Source organism: Callospermophilus lateralis, chromosome 1 (assembly GCF_048772815.1).
Source record: "Callospermophilus lateralis isolate mCalLat2 chromosome 1, mCalLat2.hap1, whole genome shotgun sequence".
Classification (NCBI taxonomy): Eukaryota; Metazoa; Chordata; class Mammalia; order Rodentia; family Sciuridae; genus Callospermophilus; species Callospermophilus lateralis.
In genome coordinates, this window is record NC_135305.1 from 182,262,897 (window position 1) to 182,283,873 (window position 20,977).

Genomic DNA, 20,977 nt, shown 5'->3' on the forward strand with positions numbered 1-20,977 from the left:
AGCTTCCTAAGGCAATTTAGCAAGTTCCAGAAAAACAAATGGAACCTCACAAAAAGGAAGGAGGGTAGGGAGAATAGAAGGAGGTGGGTGGTGTAACCACCACCAGCCTATACTTTTCAGTAATTAAAAAAAATGTCTGAAAGAATGGATGAGAACAGGAAGCCTTACTTATGCCTTAATAAGGGAACATTAGTGTCCAAAGGGCCAGAGCAGACATGATTTATGTGCAGTCTGCATGAACTGATTACTTGTAAAATACTCTGTAGTTCTGCAGATATAATAGCTGATGTGTACAGAGGCCGCATATTTAACTGCCAAAAAGCAGGCCGATCGGCATCCGCTGTAGCAAAGCATAGAGGAAATGAATGGAGAGGTTCCTAAGTGCTGGGGACAGGGAACACTGGTGAGATGGGCAAGAAGGGCACCATCACCACCGGAACAGGATTGCAAATAGCACAAAGGCTTACCAAGTTGGTCACTGGGGTACATTTCCTGCATGCCTACAATGAGCAAAAACACCATCCAGACGGTATGGTCTTTGCCCTCAGTTGGTTAGCCTGGTAAAGGACAAGGGACACTCAAAGTATAACACAAGACCAGAAGTGGAAGCCTGGAGAGGGTACTTCAGAGAGGCTTCGCTGCATAAATTTGGAATAGGACTATGTAGAGATGGAGCAAGAGCTCAGCAATGGTTTAGGCATGGAATCAGGAAGCCCTAAGGTGTGGAGGGGAAGGGAGAGGGTTAGAGGGCCAGGGCCACCTGCTCACCCACTTGGTCATTTTTTTTTTTTTTTAAGTTGTAAATTGATCTTTTACTTTTTTCTTTTTTTTTTGAATTTATATGCAGTGCTGAGGATTGAACCCAGGGCCTCACACATGCCAGGCAAGTGCTCTACCACTGAGCCACATCTCCAGCCCCCAGTTGGTGTCCTTTGTGAAAAATCAGAAAAGGGTTCTCCTTCTCTGAGGAATGCAGTCCTACCCCAGCTGAGGCTTAATGAGTGAATCAAAAGCTGCATTTAAAATAAGCTCCTACTTATCCCCTTTATGATCACACAGGTCAGGGCTGCATCTGTAGAGAAAAAGTTAAGAAGATTACTTCAAAATTGATAGGGGATAGGATAGGGTTGTGGCTCAGTGGTGGAGAGCTTGCCTGGCACATGTAAGGCACTGGGTTCAATCCTCAACACCACATATAAATAAATAAATAAAGGTATCTTGTCCATCCACAACTAAAAAATTTTTAAAAAGGAATATTTCAAACTTGAGCATGACAAGCTAGTCATATGCAAAAAGCATGGAGGTGGAGGCCAAGAGTTCTTAAATAGGACACAAACGTCTTCTAACTACAAACAGTAAATCTTTATAGAATGGCAGAGATGAAGACTAAATTCTTCTGTTCCTCAAAACACAACTTTTATTTTTAATATATATAATTTTTAGTTGTAGGGGGACCCAATACCTTTATTTTATTTTTATGTGCTGCTGAGGCATTGAACCCAGTGCCTCACACAAGCTAGGCAAGAGCACTCTACCACTGAGCCACAACCCCAGTCCCTCAAAACACATTTTGAAGTCAGAAAAGGCAATCCAGATCCTAGAAGATGCTGCAGCACATTTATGAAATGATCTTCCAGTCATCCAGCTCTCCAAGAAGCGGGAGAAGCCCTGATTTGCAGAGTTTGCCCATTTCTGCAGTGTAAACACTCCCACTGTGCTGATTCCAAGTAACTGAGGTGACATCACTGAAGCTCTCATGAACCAGTGTGAACTGGCTCCGCACACACTGCATTCACTCAACAGAGTCACTATATCCACAACCAATCAGAGAACTCCTACAAAGCAGTAGGAAACAGACTATCCCACAGCAAATTGGTAAGATGCCTGAAGGGGCTTGTCACAGCGAGGATGTATAGTGCACACCACCAAGGGACAGAGGAAAAGTAGCTCAGCCTCACTGCTCATCAGGGAAATCAAAGGAGCAACCAAAACACACTCATAATCAGAATAGCTAAAAATTTTGAAATCTGCTAATACAAGTTGAGCATCCTTCATCCAAAAGTCCAAAATCTGAAATGCTCCGACTTTTTGAGAGATGATGCTCAAAAAGTTTGGATTTCAGAACATTTTGGAAATCAGATTTGAAGAAGAGGCAGGGGTGAGGTGCTCCACTGGCAAAGCCTAAGCAAATATTCCAAAATCTGAAACACTCTGAAATCTGAAACTTTTCTGGTCCAGACCATTTTGAATAAATAAACCTGTAACAAGTGTTGGCAAGGATTCGAAGCAAACAGAATTCCCCTACACTGATAGCAGGAGTGTAGGTTTGTACAACCACTTTGGAAATACAATGATATGTAGGGAAACTGAATATAAGCATATCTTGTGACCCAGAAGTTCCTTTCCTAGGTATATACCAATGACCATGTGTATATGAGGGCATCAAAGGACACATACAATGCTCACAGTCTCTCCCCTCCTAATGGCCCTCCCCAGGGAATCGCCCAGATGCCTTTCAGGAGAAAAGATGAACAAATCGTGGTATATTCATATAGCAAAATATTATAAAGCAAGGAAACAGAAATTAAGAGTACCCATGACAACATGGGCAAACGTTAAAATAGTAAAAGGAGAGGCAGGAAGCCAGTCACAGAAGAGTGCAGACTTCCTCTTTTCTGTACCCAGAGCTCCAAAACAAGCAAAATGACATACAGGGTTAAGAGCTGGAATACTGGACTATCCTGGGAACAGTGACTACCTGAGAGCACCAGGGCGCTTCTGGGGAATTGGTCATGCTCTTTTCTTGATTTGGGTGCAGGATACTCAGGGGTTCAGTCTGTGACAACTCACTGAGCCTCTCAGTACTTATGTACTTTCCCACACTCAAATTTCACCAAGCCGCGCTAGGATTGGGGCTCAGCGGGAGAGTGTTCGCCTAGCATGTGTGAGGCCCTGGGTTCAATCTTCAACACCACATAAAAATAAATAAATAAAACAAAGATATTGTGTCCAACTACAACTAAAAAAATAAATATTTTTTTTTTAATTTCACCAAGCTAGTTGGGGAATGTAGCCCCGCAGTAGAAGTTTGCCTAGCACGTGTGAGGTTGTAGGTTCAATTCTTAGCACCACAAAAAAATAATAATCATTTTTCCCTGGGTTCAATCTCCAATACTACAAACAAAAAGAAAAACAAACAAACAAAAAAAAAAACTCTTTTCATTGAAAAGTTCAAAAACAAATAAATATGTGATCCTGTAGGTGTCCAGAAACATCTCCAAACAATAAAAGTAGGTTGAAGGCAAAACACAGAACTGTCCACCCACCGGGAGTCGAGCTTTCTGAATTAAAAGGGAAGGCAAGTCATCTGAGGCCAGCTGCTCTGATGAAGTCACTGTGCATACACTACAGAGTTCTGAGGAGAAGGACCATTTCCTGTATGAGACTGGAGGCATGTTCTCCATCCTGGGACTTCAGGGTCATGAGACTGAGGAGTGCACAGGCGGGCAAGCAAGGGAAAGAGTCGACCTTGACCTGTCACATACTTGTGCAGACCGCCTAGCTCTGTAAGGCTAAGCAATTGGGGATCCCCAAGAAGAAACCTCTTCTTCAAACTCGCTCCCATTTTTGTTACCATTTTTGTTACGATTTCCAAGGAAATCATAATTGCCCTTCAAAACCATCAATGTCTCCACAGAGAGGGCAACAAACTAGGCTCCTGAAAGCCACTAACACTTCAGTATGATTTAATTTTGTCTATAGTTTTCTATTTAATTTTTAAATTTTAACTTAATTTCTTCTCTAAAGAATGTAATTAGGATGTGTAAGAAAGATTCAGAAACGGTAGAGGACAGCAGAAGGCCAGTAGGTACCAAGAAGCATTAGAAAAACTTCCAATACATAAATTTGAGTTTAAAGTTTCAATCAGACTGTCTCAAACTTGAAGTCTCTGTCCAAGTTCACCCCAAAGGTCATGTGTTTGATATCAGAAGACTTAAAAAGGCTCTGAGCAAATCACCTATGTGATCAGAAATAGCAAAGATAAAACAGCACCAGCCAGACCTGAATCCGTGGGGTCTCAAACTTCAGAGATCTGTTTCTTTGGAGTGTGTGCAACTCTGGTTAAGCAAATACTTTTAAAGCATGGTTCTCTCTGAGAAGGAAAACAAACAAAGCAGTTGTTGGCCATCAGAACTTTAATGTGAATTTGTCCCTCTTAGTCATGAGTTGTGGGCTCTACCCTGCTAAGGGCACACATGTGTTCCTTTTAGTTCCTCCCTGCATTCTCCCATCAACCCCTACACCTGTCAAAATAGGAAAGACTTTTGCCAACCCCTAAAATATAAGTTATAGTCCCTACTATGCACAAAACAAGTAAGAAAAACCCAGAAGGGAAAATACAATATAACCATGCTACGTTATAGTAGAGTTTTGTGAACTTTACTGTTTACTATGCCAGGTTCCCAAACCATCTCACATCAGAAGCTGGATGGGTACGGACTTTTGAAGGTCACAGAAGGGAGCAAAAGTAAGAGTCTATGTAACAGTACTGTTGGGTGCAGGCAGAAGACCCCTGGTGTGCCACTCAGGGAGATATGTCTCCCTCAGGGTTCTGTCTCTATTAAGGTAGAAGGTAAATGATAAGTGAGATGGCTTTTAAATATGGCTCCCAAGTCACTGACACTCCCCTATATTGAGAGGTGGGGTCTGGGCTTTGAGACTGCTTAACCAATAGAATATAACACTAGCACACTGGCAGTGCTAGTGTCTGGCCCAAGCTTTAACAGATGAAGAGCATCTACTTTCTAACTCTTGGATGTCTGCTCTTGGAACCCAGCCACCATGCCATAAGGAAGCTCAAGCAACTCCAAAGAGAGGTCCACAAGTAGGGGAGCCCATAGCCAGCACCGACTTGCCAGTAGACCATCATGGAAGTAGGTCCTCTGCTTCAGGCAAGCCACCAACACCATGTGGAGCAGAGATAAGCTGTTTCCACCAAGCCCTGCCCCAACTGCAGACTCCTGAGCAGAGTGAACCACTGCTGTTTTAAGCCTCTACATTTTGGAGTGGTTCATTTATACAATAGGTAACTTATGCACCAAGTTTGCTCAAAATGACCACAGCCTGTTGCCTCTCAGTTGAGCACCTGTTGAAGTTGGCCTGCATTCAGGGATCCTGATTTTGCCATTCACCCTTGGAAGGACATTTTGGTTCCAACTTGAAGTGATTATAAACATTCATGTAAAGATTTTTGTGTGTGTGTGGCTGTTTTCCTTTGTTTGAAGCAAATGCCTATGAGTGGGGCTATAGGATGCCATGGTAGGTGGAGGGGCCCTGTATATAAGCAATGCTTCTCTTTGCATGGGCAGGATGGCCAGGTGCTGCTGTCACTAGCAATGTGGTGGAAAGCATTACACCGGAGAGACCAATGAACTGGCCCTCCACCACCTGCCCACACTGAGGCATTTGTAGCACCCGGCAGACTCCTGAGCAACTATGCTGTTCACTGGCTATTTCTCCTTTGGGTTTTGCTTGTTTATAAAGGACACGTGCTAACAAAAATCACCTGTATCTGGTGAGAGTCCCCAGTATTTTAACTCCTGTATCTCTACTCCTCCAAATTCCTATGGCCACCTCACCTTGACACCTCAAGTCAATCAGGCTACTTGTATTGTATGTGAGCTGATTGTTGGATTAGCTTTCATGCACAGCTGTAGAGAAGTTTGGTTTTCTTTTTATGTATTCCTCTTCTCAACAGATGTCCCTGAAACTATGTCTGTTGGACCACAGAACCAAAAAGATCCTTCTAAGAAGTCTTCAAATAAGAAAGAAAGAAAGAAAGAAAGAAAGAAAGAAAGAAAGAGAGGAGGTCTTTCCCCATTCCTATGGGAAAACTGGGAAGAGAGTCAAAATATACATCTTCTCTGGCAGAAATTGGCTAAGATAATTAGGAACTGGATGCTTTCTAGGGAAGAAGAAAGGGTAATCAGAAGAAGGTTCTGAGACTCCAACTGCAAGGAGAGGATGTCAGACATTGCAAAGATCAGGAGGCAAACATCCCCCAAATGGTGACATCCTGGAAAATAAATTCTTTGTGAATCAAATCTGAAATCTACAGTGGGCCAGCTTCACAAAGGCGCTGTCAGCTCCACAGGGAAGGAACTCACATTCCAAATTTTTTCATGCAGCCACTGAATTAGCAAAAATTTAAGGTCTACTCTGAGTCAGGCACTAGATCAGCAAACTCAAAAACTGGGAAGGCTAAGCCTTGTAGCCAAGGATGTCCCAGATGAAAGGAGGACAAAGACAAGGAACAGACACACAGGGTACAGAAGTCTGGACACAGTCCCAGGCATTTGGACATGCATTTGGAGAAAATCACTGTTACATGAAACAGAGCAGGTCACCATAGACTTGACTTCAGATGACACTGAACAGCAACGGGGCACAATGTCCCTTGTCATTTTAAGTGTTGAAATTATTATTTTAAAAGCATTTCTAATTTGTTTAGGAATTGCTTCCCAAGATACTCATAAGACACTGGAAAGTCACTTCAAAAGGATCACCTTCTTGAAAGGTGATTCAGTCGAGTTTTTAAAAGCTTCAGTTTAAAAGTTCATTTTTCCTATCAATTAAGCATGCACACATTTAAATAATGGGGGCAATAAATGTAGTTATATTTTCAAAAACAAATTAGTTTCATTAAGAGTGAGCCCTCATTTACCACACTTGCCAGTAATCTGAAGCAGCCTGTAAAGCTAATTTTAACAAATGCCAACAGCTCATGACAAGCAACCAGAGATGGAGCAATTATATGCAATGATGCTGGATCAGCTGGCAAACTCGTTTTTTTTTTTTTCATTTCTACACTCAAATTCCATATTTGAAGACTCAAATGTGTTTATTACATCATTCAGTCACTCAAAGTAAGAGCTGATGATCTTAATTAAGAAGTCTTAACATCTCAATCCAGAAATATAAATGAAAACTTGAAAATTCAGTCAAGTATTCAGTTGGTGTCAAATTTTGATATCCTGCAAACAAGGCTAAGAAACCCAAGGATAACTAAAAATTTACCCGTTGAAAGCATTCATGATCCAACGCCAAGTGTAAAGAACGATCTATATTAAATGGTATTATAATATGACCAGCTTTTCAAAGTGTTTATGGATGTATTTGTATAAAAGAGCCCCCCCCCTTTTTTTAACTAGTAGGATACAGACCACATGTTAACAGAACTTTCCTCTGGGTCATGTGATCATGCATGACATTTTTCAAGTTCTCTACCTTGAGCATGCATGGCTTTCACAGTTGAAAACAATGGCCTTGGTGAGCCTTTTGGTATTCACAACCAGTGTGGTCCCCTCCCACACTTAGTAGGGCCAACCTACTCATTAGCCAGTAGCATACTAGGGAAATGACCGAGTATGGTTTCCTAGGATGTTGTGGAAATGATGAAGTGTGATTTCCAAAGTGAGGTTCTACCTTTCTCTCTCCTGGATCATTTGCCCTGGGGGTAGCCAACTGCCATATTAAGAGGTCAGTATGTCCATCAGTCCTAGGGAGAGTCCTCAAGGCAAGGAACAGAGAGGCCTCCTGCAAAGCCAGCATTAACTTGACCCCACCTAGGTGCAAGAGAACCTACTGCCCAGCTGACATCACACACACACACACACACACACACACACACACACACACACCCAAGCTAGGGCTGGAACCCAGAGCTTCACACATATCAGGCAAATTGCTCTACCACCCCTCCACACGCCCAGCTCACCAGCCCACATCTTGAGTGCAACCACAGCAGAGACCCAGTGGGATGATGAATGTTTGTTGTTTTAAGCCTCAGATAGATGTTATACAGACAGTTTATGCTAAAAGTCTTGCTCCTATAGGAGAGCTGCACTGGGGCTGTGGAGAGCAGACTTGTCAGCTGCCAAGTTTAGGAGTAATTTGTTACATAACAAAAGACATCTAATACAAGTGGTGTTTACATTATAAAAAGAAAACACTTGCTTTCCACTCCCATCCCTACCCTACAACCTAACAACATCTCTGTGGGGGATCCTGAGTATATTTCTGCTCTGCTGCTGTCTCAGATCACAAAACAGCTCCCTCTCAGAACCTGCTACTCCACCTGTAGTCCCTAGGACCAGCACCATCAGCATTAGAAATGTAGGTTCGGTTTGCAGGCCCCACCCAGACCAGTTGAATTCAAATCTACATTCTAACAATGAGTGATTAAAGTCTGGCTCATAATAAAGTTTGAGACACCCTGGGCTGCAGCTATGGTTCTCAATCACAGGAGACCTATTAAAGGTCTTGATGCCCAGGCCTTAGAGGGTGGGGCCAGAGCACCAGGACCTATAAACCTCCAGGTGACAACATGCAGCCAGGGTTGAGAATCAACTCTCTAGGAGCCAACCTAGTCTTATCCCACTCCCAATTCCGTCCTGACAGCCAGTGCTCAGTGGGTCCCAGGATCTTTCATGAGCCCCACATTCAGGGATAAGAGATATAGAGCAGAGGTCAGTCCCTTGGGTCACTACCCCCAATCTCCTGAATCTTTTTACCTCAGATGCCCCTTCCTGGGGTTCCTCTGCCATCCTCCCAAACATAGGCACACCCCTGAATTTCCATCCTCTAAACCTCCTCCTGGCTCACTTTCCTAAAATTATTTTAATTATAAATCACTTCAAACATATGGAAAGTACAGAAAATGTACCCACCACCTGGACTGAACACATGCTTACACTTTACCTTATTTGCTTCACATCTTTTATTTTTTGCAGAAATAAGACTTTTTGGACACAGCCCTATACCCTTTCTCTGTAATCCTGCATTTACTCTTTTAGTATCTATATATGACACCTAAAACAACAGAGAACAGATTCTGAGACCTTCATTCTCAGCGCATGGTGATCTTCGTGTTTCAGTACCTTTTTCACGGTACCCCAGGCTACAAAAGTACCTAAAAGTCCCTCTGATTGAAGAATGAAGTCTAAACAACTTAGTATTTGTTTATAGCCTGATAACCTAGTGGGATCTTGAAAAGAAAAAACAGTATGCTTAATTGAAAGAAAATATTTTCTTTCCTTTTTAAATAACCATGAACACTTACTAATTAGAAGGTGGATTCTGCACAGCTTCTCAAACCTTAAAGTCACACTGGACATTAGCACCCTTGTTTCCTGTTCCACAGTGATTTTCTTAGTGATCACCCAAAATCCCACTTCACAAAGATATAATGTCATCAAGAGAAACGTGGTGCTCTCTAATTTTGTGAACCACCTCACGTTCATGGTGCTATCTTAACAGATATTGCTGGGTTTCTCTTAAAGTTGGAAACCATCCTATGGCCCTACTGTGACTTTCTGCAGTGTCCTGGCTTGCAAAATTTGGGTGCCACCAATATACAGCATTGTTGTATGTTCTAAAGAGATTACATACATGCTATGGTCTCCCCCTTAGCAATCACATCCCCTCTCCTTCCCTAACCGAAAACTGTTCTAAGCAAAACCCCTCCATCTCCCTCCTCAGACTGTTATCCTCTCCAGCTCCAGACAGACATCCCAAAGACCATATACTTCCAGAATATGCCCTGAAGAGAACTTGACACCTTGCCCAACAAGCCTCCTCTTCCTCCTCTTTCCATAGGCAGCACCACTGACCTGGTAACGTCCAAGCTCAAAACCCCAGGTATCAGTCTGCTCCAGCCACCATCCTCACCCCACAACTGGCCTGGGGACCTGGGCCAGAGGATGCTTTGATTCCTCTTCTCTGTTTCCTGAGCCAACCTGACATTTCAGGATCATCCCAAACTTCCCTCGGCTCTGGATTCTCCTCACTCATCTAATTCCGATACCAGCTTTTGCCAGATGAACTATTACGTACCACATAAGTGGCTTCTCAGAGAGTGTCATCACATCTGCTGTTCAGCCTGGAGGCCTTGATACCAGTCTCACTCCAACCTCCCTCCTGTCCAGTCCTGTCTCTCATTGCTAACCCTAGAGTCAAGTCAGACTAACCTGCTGCTAACTCTTATATGCACCCAGAATCCTTCAAACACCATGTCTCTACCTCCACTGGAACCTTCACCTGACATTCCCTTCACTTCCTCCGGATCCTATGGATTAGTCAAGGTTCCCAGAGAGACAGAACCAACAGGATGTATATGCATGTGTCGTGTGTGTGTGTGTGTGTGTGTGTGTGTGTGTGTATAGACAGATAGACAGATAGATAGATAGATAGGTAGATGGACAGATAGTGACAGAAAGAAACAAACATCTTTATTTTAAGAATTTGGTTTATGTGATTGTAGGAGTTGGAGAATCCAAAATTTCAGATAAGGACAGAGGCCAGAGACCCAGGGGAGAGTTGATATTGCAGTCTTGAGTCCAAAGGCTGTATGGAGTCAGAATTTCCTCTTCCTTGGGGTCCTCAGACTTTTAAGGACTTCAACTGATTGGATGAGGCCCACACACATACAGAGGGTCATCTGCTTTTATTCAAAGTCTGTTGATTTAAATGTTAATCACATTTAAAAAGCAACAGGTAACCTGGTGTTTGATCACAACCTAGCCAAACAGATAGAAAATTAACCATTATGGGCTGGGGTTGTGGCTCAGTGGTAGAGCACTTGCCTGGCTCATGGGAGGCCCTGGGTTCTATTCTCAGCACTACATAAAAATAAATAAATAAAATAAACGTAATGTATCAACTACAACTTAAATAAATAAATATTTTAAAAAAGGAAAGAAAGAAAATTAACCATTACACCCTGCTTCAAGGCTAAGTTCTGGCAGGACTGCCTAAGTCAATCATTCATTCAACGAATATGTATTGAGCATTCCGTGTATTTGCAAGGCCCTGTTTTAAATGCTGGCCATACCAAAGTAAAACGAAAGAGCCAAAAAAAATTACTTTCATGGGCCTGACCTTCAGGACCAGAGAAATAAACAATAGACAAATAAATAAAAATAATAAATGAAATTTAATTTTTAAGTTATGTCAAAAAGAAAAATAAAGCAGAGAGAAAAGGAGAGCAAGAGATAGCAATCCCAAGAGAAGTTTGTAAATTTTTAAAAATAGGAGGATCAGAGGATGCCTCACCCAGGGGACATTTAAGTAAAACCCCGAAGACAGCAGAGCAAGCCCCAGATAAGGTGTGGAGGTCACGCAAGGTAGTATAAACGTAAACAAGCAGGGGTTCGAGGGTTGTAGGAGTTCAGCCTGCTGAAGGTTGGCCAGTCCACCAAAAGGAAGGCAGACGCTGCTGGGGAGGCCAATCCTGCAACCTCGCTGACAGTGACCGCTGGAAACATTCTGGCTTTACCTGGACTGAGCTAGGAGTCTGCAGGGCTTGGAGCGGGGAAGACCAATGGGGAAGACACCTGGCCATGACCACATGGCAGTGGGGAACCAGAGCCAGTGAGTAGAAGTGGGAGCAGCAAAGAAATTCTAGGTCTCTTCTGAAAGTAAGAAAATGGGTTTATTAAGCCAGGCACAGTGGCGCACACCTGTAATCCCAGGGGCTCCAGAGGCTGAGGCAGGAGGATCCTGGGTTCAAAGCCAGCCTCAACAAAAGCAAGGCACTAAGCAACTCAGTGAGACCCTGTCTCCAAATAAAATACAAAATAGGGCTGGGGATGTGGCTCAGTGGCTGAGTGCTCATGAGTTCAATCCCAGGTACCCGACTCCAAAAATGGATTTATTGATGGATTGGAAATATGGGAGGAGAAACAGAGGGCATCTGAGATACCTCCAGGGCGGGTTGCCTGAGCAAGCAGAAGCTGGAATGGCCATCTTCTGAGGAAGCCAGGAGCTGATTTTAGCCACATTCATTGCATCTCATTAGAAGGGCTTAGTGGGCAGCTGGATATACCAGCTTGGAGCTTTTGGCAATACCACATCTCTCCACCAGAAAGCAGACCCTCTTCATCCCCTATCACAGCCATCCCAAAGCCCTCTCATGGACACACAATAAAGGCCAACTCAGTCAACACCCTTAGGGAGTAGGCAAAATGCTACTAAAGAATGAAGAGCAGCCTTTGAATCTCTTCCTGCCCCACCACCCTTGGCCACCAGTGCTGCTCAAGTTCCCTTTTTTTTTTTTTTTTTGGTGGGGGGCGGGGAATGGAGGTAACAAGGAATTAAAGGGGCCCTCGACCACTGAGCCACATCCCCAGCCCTATTTTGTATTTTATTTAGAGACAGGGTCTCAGTGAGTTGCTTAGTGCCTTGCTTTTGCTGAGGCTGGCTTTGAACTTCACATCCCCCTGTCTGAGCCTCCCAAACTGCTGGGATTACAGGCATGAGCCACCACACCTGGCTTCAAGTTCCCTTTCTTAACAGTCCAGCACAAGGTACACAGGCTCTGGAACCATTCTGCCTGGGCTCAAAACCTTGTGAATATACTTCCTGGCTATGTGACCTCGAAGAAGCCTTTTAACCTTTTTATATATATATATATATATATATATATATATATATATATATATATATATATATATACTTATTTTTTAGTTATAGGTGGACACAATACTTTTATTTTATTTTTAAGTGGCACTGAGGATGGAATCCAGTGTCTCACGCATGCTAGGTGAGTGTTCTACCTCTGAGCCATAACCCCCAACCCTTAACCTTGGTTTTTTCATCTGTAAAATGGATATGACTGTAGCGTAAGGATTATATGAGGTAGAATGAGTTAATATTTGACAGGGCTTAAGAGGGCTCAGGCTCACAGAATTAGTGGTATAAATGTTAACCACTTTAGCAATATATGAACATTACTTGCTATCCATCTAAAGAGTCCTTTTAACCTATTTAGGCCTGTATCCATCATAATTGTACGAAAAAGGTGCTTCTAAGGTATCACAAAACACTTCAAAATCCTCCAAACCTCTCCAAACAACAAAATTAAAAAAGTATTTAAATGAACCGTCTGATATCTTTGTATTTTGTAGTTCTGAAATTTGGTCATACACGATGCGATCGAGTTTCACTAATAAGAATCCATGACTAACCCAATCTCTTCTTATCTAACTTTATGCATAAGATCTGTAACAACAGTGTCCCAAAGTCTGAGGAATCACAGAGCTATTCCTTAACACTTGAAGAGTCCTCAGGACAAGGGTGAAATCAAAATAGGGAGTTTCAACATACACACATGCACACCCCCCACACACACACACACCCACACACCCACACATCCCAGGAGCTAGTGATCATCTGTAAAATATTAATTCTGACCCTCAAGGAGGTCTGCCTATCGAAGCTATTTGCTTCTGATGGGACAAACTCAGGGCTAAAAGCCAAAGCAAGTTGTCACTAAAAGGAAGCTGGCTTCCTAGTCAAAAAATATGGAAACTTCTGGTCCAGATCATAAAACAGCCTGAGTTGGTTAGTATCACTCACACAAAGTGACCAAACATAGCTTGTGTCAATCTTTCACCTCTGACTGGTCTTGCTGCCTGTTGACACCCCATATTTTGAACCAGATTCTAGAGTAGTGAAACCCACAGCGGAGGGGGAAGCCGCAGTATAACTGGGACATTGAGGTTGCCAACCCTCTCCATCGCCCCCTGCACTCCCAAGGCAGGTCAGACCCAGGAAAACCCCAAATGAGCCTTTAAGTACCCCAAATGGAGTCTCTTCCCATCTCTGTCTTGGCAGGTAGCCATCACCATAGAATGCGACCTGATTTCCTAGCTCTTTGGTTCTGGCCCGCTGAGAGTGATTTTTCTTCCTGAATTCAGCCCAGGTAGGGAGCAAGTCACACAAATGCATATTTAAAAGCTAAACTGAATCCTTATTTGGAGAGCAAGGAATTAGCAGGGCTCAAGCAGTGGCTATCATTCGCCCGCTGTACTGATCTTTTATGAGAACACATCCTGATAAAATATGCAATGATTATAACGAAAGCCCCTTTGGGGGGCCCAGGAGAACAGGGAAATTCAAATTTATGTCAAAAACTGAATGCGCATGGGAAGAAAGATTATAACACACGCACGCACGCACACACACACACACACACACACACACACAAAACCTTTAAAAGGTAAACATAAAAGAAACATCAGCTAAATTTCTCTCTTTTTCAGTGAAAAATAGCCTAAGCCTTAGCCATGGCTATTGCCAGTCTTTTTTTTCTCCATCTTTTATTGGCGCATTAGAGTTGTACATAACGGTGGGATTTGTTGTTACGTATTGGTACATGCACACAATATAGCAATATAATTTGGCCAATGTAATTCCTCAGTATTTTTCTCTTCCCTCCCCTCCTTCCTCCCCCTGGTTCCTTTGCTCTACTGATCTCCGATTGATTTTCATGAGACTACTCCCCAACACACACCTTTCTTTTCCTCTTTCCTCTCTAGCTCCCACATATGAAAGAAGACATATGACACTTGACCTTCTGAGTTTGACTTATTTCACTTAACAGAATGGTCTCAAGTTCTATCTATTTTCCTGCAAATCCCATAATCTCGTTTTTCTTTGTGGCTGAATAAAACTCCATTGTGTATATACACCACATTTTCTTTATCCATTGATTCACTGATGGACACCTAAGCTGGTTCCATAGTTGGGCTATTGTGAATTGGGCTGCTATAAATATGGGTATACATGTATCACTATAGTATGCGGAGTTCAATTCTTTAGGGTAAATACCTAGGAGGGTATGGCTGGGTCATATGGTGGTTCCATGCCTAGTCTTTTGTGGAACCTCCATACTGATTTCCAAAGAGGTTGTACTAATTTACAATACGAAATGCCTACTATAGGGGTGCACTATGAAATAGCTTCTGGTAGTGAAAAAATATTCCAAGTCTCTGTTATTTGATTTGGTGGCCACTAGATACTCTGGACCTAGTGAAACTGAGGAAGAGAATTTTAATTCTGTCTAAGTTTAATTCATTTATATACACATATCAATAGCCACTCATAGCTAGTGGGTAGTGTTTGGAGCAGCTCAACTACAGACACTTCAACCCAAAATTGGGCAACAACTTTTTTTTTCCTTCAATAAAATCACAATCCTAATCAACCAATATCTTAAATTGTGGCCCAAATTAGTACTTCTACATAGGCCCTGGCCTCATCAAACTCTGCAACCTTAAAAGAAAAAGAATACTAAAGAGAGTGATTCAGTATACCATTTCCTGTAACTTTGTTCTGACTAACGGGCTGACACTTCTCTTACACTATGGCTTTGTGTATCTGGAACTCTGTGCTTGTAGATGGATTCTATATTCGTGAAACCAGAATGTCACAGTCTTTCCCCTTAAGGTCACGAAAATGTGAAGTTAGGGCAAACAAACTTGGCTAAGCTTCAGTTTCCTCAAGGCTAACATGAAAACAGCATCAGTACTCACCTCTCAGGAAGATTAAATTCAAATAATGCAGATAAGTTCCCAACAGGCCCAGCAGAGAGTAACCTCTCAGCAACTTCAAGTCATACTTACTTTGTTAATAACAATCACAAAATTTGTACTAAAAAATGAATGGTGCTAAACAACGCAAGTTCACAGTTGGCAAAGTTTTCCTAGATCCAAACACCTGTGTCCCAGGCTAGGGTTAAGTAGCCTCTAGTAAAATTCATCTTGGGTCCCTAACATCTTGGTCCCCACTGTCAAATTCCAGAGAGCAATGGCCCAGATGGGCACCGTGAGTTGTTCAGCCAACAGTGATTGTGCCCTTAACCTTGGCAGGCCCTGTGATAGGCTCTCTGTACTAGGTTGAGTGGAACAGTCCCCAAACTTAGTATAAGATCTCAAGATTTCACTATTGGGGACTGGGGTTGTGGCTCAGTGGTAGAGCATTTGCTTAGCATGTGTGAGGTACTGGGTTCGATTCCGAGCATCACATATAAATAAATGAATATTTAAAATAAAGATCTATCAAGATCTTTTAAAAAATTAAAAAAGAAAAAATAAGACTACACTGTTGGTCATCTGGCCCCTGCAAAGCTTGGTCAGCACTGGGACACCTTGAGGACATGTAAAAATTTCATCCGCTGGGTCCCACCAGGAAGAGAGGCTGACTTCCTGCTTCCTGAACCAGACAAGGTCAGGTTCTGTGGCAGGCCCCACAGAGAGGAATTAAGGTGTAAGGGGACCTGAGGGGGCCAGGCCCATTTTCTCAGCCAGGATAATAAGAAGGGTGTTGACAGGCCATGTTTCTCACTGAGAGGCCAAATCACTTTCACAGGAAAGCTGTTCTATGAGCCTTCAAAAAGCCAAATCTGACCTGTCTCACAAAACAAACACAACCCCTTTCAACAGCCTGCTGCCCAAACTGGTGAAACCCAAGGGGACTCTCCACCAAGTTCACATCAACAAGACCAATAGGCCAGAAATCCCGCCAGAGTTTCTAAGCAGAAGTTAGTGGAATTCTGTGGGGCCTGGGGGTTATTTTTCTTTTTATAGAAAGCACTCAATCAATCTTTCACAACCAAGGGTACATTCCCCAATGGAATTCCCTTCTCCGAAGATCTCTAAAGATAAAATATTCATCAGATTGTCTGCAATAATTTAAGCTTAAACCCACTTCCTGGCAGAGTCAGGGACTCTTGTAACCCCTCTACCTACAAAAACAATATGTTCCAGACTGTCTCAAGTGGTTTTGATTTCTGGGTCCCTCTGGCCCCAGGAGAACACTAATCAAACCATGGCCTTGAATTTGAGATAGGAAAACAGGATTGTGATATACTTTCCAAAATCTCATAATTGTGTTCTTTCCTGATAAGACTGTAAAATAGTACCATCATGTTGAAAAAAAATCTGGCCATTTTTCTAAAAGGTTCACATATACCTCCTCTGGGCCCCAGCAATTCACTCTAGCTATTTATCCATGAGAAATGAGAACATATGCCCCTGGAAAGACTTGTGCACAAATGTTCAAAGCAGTGTTGCTCACAATACTCGTCAACAAACAAAAAAAATCCTGGGCAAAACCCATGTGTTCATTGACAGGGGAATAAATAAACACACGTTGGTACAGACATACCTTTGAAATATTACACAGCAGTAAAAAAGATAAAATTACCAATATACACAACATGCATGAATCTTAAAAAACATACTGAGTAAAAGGAGCTTTGCATCATACTTAGATATAATTCAATTCATATGAAGTTCAAGAACAGGTTAAACTAATCTATGCTAAGAAACAGCAGTACTCGGTGTGGATAAAGTGGGGACAAGAAGTGACTGGGAAAGGGGATGAAAAAACTTTCTGGGGTGATGGTAATGTTCTCTGTCTTGACAGGGACTAGGGTTACATAAGTGCCTGCTTCTGTCAAACATGCTGCAAATGGCACTCTCAAGATCAGCACATTTCATTATATGTATATAAATTTTACCTTAAGAAAATCATGATTGAACTCTCATAAAATGTGTGCTGAAATGTTTGTAAGTGACTTGTGCCAATATCTATAATTTACTTTAAAATGCATATAACAATAAACTGCTGATAGATGGGTAAAGGAGCAGATGGACAGATGTGTAATAATGTCAATATCAGAAAACATTAATTATAGAGTCAAGGTATCGTATTGGGGTGGTCGCTGTTCTTATAACTTTTCTGTATCTTAAAAATGGGATGGGGAGCGGTGGAATAGAGTCACAGTGCCCTTCCCTTAGTCCACCAAGCAAGGTAACCATGCCCATCACACCATGAGACCACCTAGTTTCAATTCTGAGGAGAAGCAAAGAGTGGAAGAACAAGGAGCTTACAGGAACCCATATCACTCATGCCAAATATTTTTTGCCTGTTTCCCTACAGACAAAGCAATTGCAATTATTTGAATGTAAGCCAAAAATTCCTTCTCTCGAGGGAGAAAAAGAACTCACTGACTTGTATCCCCAATTTATTCTATTTCAATTCCTGCATCAAACCTGTTAGCCAATTGCACAATACTCCGCTTCCATTTGCCCCATGTCCATGCAGCCAAAAAAACAAACAAAGAAAAACCAACCCAGGGACTTGCTATACAAATGCAGCCAGAGGATGATGTCCCAGTCCTGGAGCTGGAATTACTCAGAAGGGCCAGAAACCCCACTGAAGGCAAAAGAGGATGCAGAGCTCAGTCTGAGGTTAGAGTGATTTCACTGAGGTTAGTGCACATGCACCAAAGAGCCCCAAACAGCTTGTTGCTTAACCCCTCTGTGGGGCTTGTGACATCTGGGGTCACTTGAACTTCCTTGGAATTCAGCTGTTCAAAAGTACAAATTAAGAATCCCAGCGGCTGGGGCACGTGGGGTGCATAGTGGCCCTACCCACAGGCCCAGAGGTCGCTCACATTACAACCAGCTTCCTTCCTGGCAAGGCCTCACTTATCCTGAGATGACACACGATGGCAGGGGTTGGAAGACGCCCTGGTCTGACTGCACACCCAGCATCTGAAAACTGCTGTACTGACGATAAGAAAAGGCTGTTGCTGGGGACCAGGGCAGACACATGCAGAGATCTGTGCCAGACTTAAAAAAAAAAAATACTTTTGGCTTGTTTATTTTTAAGCCCCCAAACAAACTCACTGACACCACCCAGTGTCCCTGGGAACCATCCACAGCTACACAGGGCAGCTGAGCCAGAGCAACAGAGGCAGCAGAGAGCGTGCCTGGGTCTAGAACCTTGGCCTCCACCGGTTTCTCCCTGCCAAAGACAGCGGTACCTGAGGTGAAGGGCACCAACCCTGGCCTGGGACTCAGATGGGCGTGTATGACAACCGGCTTCCTCCTCCCCGCCCAGATTCAAACCCATCCAAGTGTCCCCTGCACCTAAGAAAGTGATTTAGGATGAGAGAAAAAAAAAAAATCTTAAAAGGGGGGAATCCCCATTTGAGTGCCAGGGACTCTCCACCTCTCTGTGTCTACAGTGGCAGCGGCCCCTCTTCTGAGCGCGCAGCATGTCTGCTTCCCTCATCCACAGCCTCTGTCCTGGGAGCAAGCCCACCTCCAGGGCGCACGCAGAGCAGCAGCCGGGTGCAGCTCCACGCCGCCCTATCCCACCTACCCCACCCCAGGCCGGCGCACTTCAGAAAACCTGTGCTCCAACACCTGACCTTTGCTGAGGACCCTTACAGCAGTGTACTCCGGACCCACCTGTAGCCTCAGAACTCCCCTTCTGCGTCCTTCCTAGGCGCTCCAGAGAGCCCAAAGCCCACGACCCCCAACTGGCCACTCCCGAGTGCCTCTCTACAAAGCATCAGAGATTTTTTTTTTTCCTTCAAAAAAGTTGGTCCGAGACACTGGCGCCCCATCGATCTGCCCCGTCCCCATTCCACCTGGGGCAGGGAGGTTCAATTGGCAGCTCCGGAGCCCCAGCACAGGACAACCTGCAGGGAGGTGCCACGAGGGCTCGCCCTGCCCGCCGGGGACCTGATCCGCAGGGCCAAAAGGATGGGCCTGTGCACGCCGACACCCGGAGACCTACTGTGTCCCCACTTACCTTTCGCGACCGGCGACGGAGAAGGCGCGGGCTCGGGTTCCCTGAGACAGCGTGTTGCGTCCCGGGAGGAAAGTTTGTGCCATACAGAGGAGGCGGCGCACGGAGGACGTGGGCGCCAGTGGGTGGGGGCAGAGGGTGGTGGCGCGGCGTGCTCTAGTGTCAGTCCCTCAGGCGATCAGTGAGTGCGTCCCTCCCCGGAGCCCGCGGCCGCCGCGCTCCCGCTCACTGCGCCCTGCGCCCGGCGCGCTCCGGCTCCAGCCCCGACGCGCCCCCGCCGCCGCCGCCGCGCGTCCGCCGGCTACACTTCCTCTTCCTCTGAACTCATGTGCAAAATATGCTGCGCTGCATCTTCAGGGGAAGCCAAGCGGCCCCTGACAGCCACCGCGGGAGCAGTGGGCCCGCCCAGCGCCCCCTCCGCGTCCTGCGCCCTTTCTGAGTTCTGCGCCGCCACATCCACGCGGCCAAGCTGTGAGCGATCCTCGCCGCCTCGCGACCCAGGGGTCCGAGGCTCACCGACCCTCCCTCTCGACCCCTCCTAACCAAGGTCGTGTATGGTCAGGGTCAGGCGAGCAACTGGGAGAGTGGGATCCCCCAAGATTTGAATCAGGATGCTAGAAGGGTGACCGTCATCCAGGTGCAGCTGCCTGAGGGCGGGGGAAGGGGAGACCTTAAGAGAGGACCATTCCTGAACCCCATTCCACAGGTGGGCGCGTCTCCAGCGCTGCCCAAGTTCTTTCTTGGGTGTTGGTGATTCAGGAGAGGATTAATGCCACGGTCCCCTGGTGGAACGCTATTCTGCCTACTCCAGGTGTTCACAGGTCTGAGACTATCTGGGAATCATCAGCCTGGCATCTTGAGGCCGCCCAGGGAGACGACATAAAATGCCAGGACAGGGCTGCATTACCAAAATGAAGATGTGAGGCATTGGGTCCATTCTAAAAGATTTTCTTTTTTATGGGGTTACTGGGGGTTGAACTTGGAGGGGTTTTACCACTGAATTACATCCCCAGCCCATTATATATATATATATATTTTTTTTTACTTTACCATAGGGTCTCACTAAATTTAGGGCTAAATTGCTGAGGCTGCCCTCAAATTTGCAATTGTTCTACCTCAGCCTCCTGAGCCGCTGGGATTACAGGCATGCACCAACGTCCGGCAAGATTTTCTTCTTGAAACTGTTTAAATAAAGCAAAATTACCGTGTAGTGGTTAAGAGCGGAATCCTAGAGCCAAATGGTCAGGGTTGGTTTCCCGGCCTCTCTGCTTACTCCTGTGTGACTGATTTGGGCCTGTTCATTTGTCAAATAGCACTTCCCCATGGGTTATTAAATGTAAAGTGTTTAGGAAGCACTCCATAACTTAGCTATTATTATTATAAAGAGGCTGGAACAAGAAGGCTGAAATAATTTAGTTAATTATCTCCATTTTCTGGTTGGGCTAAGAGGGGTCCTTAGGCATCTGAACCTCCCCCCACCGCAGGCTGTGGAGGGCTGGTTTAGGCCCTATTGTGTTTTAATGAGGTTCTT

General features: G+C 44.3%; 1 protein-coding gene across 1 annotated transcript in view; it reads right to left on the reverse strand.

The window, feature by feature from the left end:
* The window catches only part of Rftn1 (raftlin, lipid raft linker 1), a 202,728-nt gene extending 182,986 nt beyond the window's left edge, over nucleotides 1–19,742 (reverse strand). Inside the window, exon 1 of the mRNA XM_076842179.1 lies at nucleotides 19,450–19,742. The gene's annotated coding sequence lies outside the window, so the exon portion shown is untranslated. The remainder of the gene's footprint in view (nucleotides 1–19,449) is intronic.
* Between the last annotated feature and the right edge of the window lie 1,235 nt (nucleotides 19,743–20,977).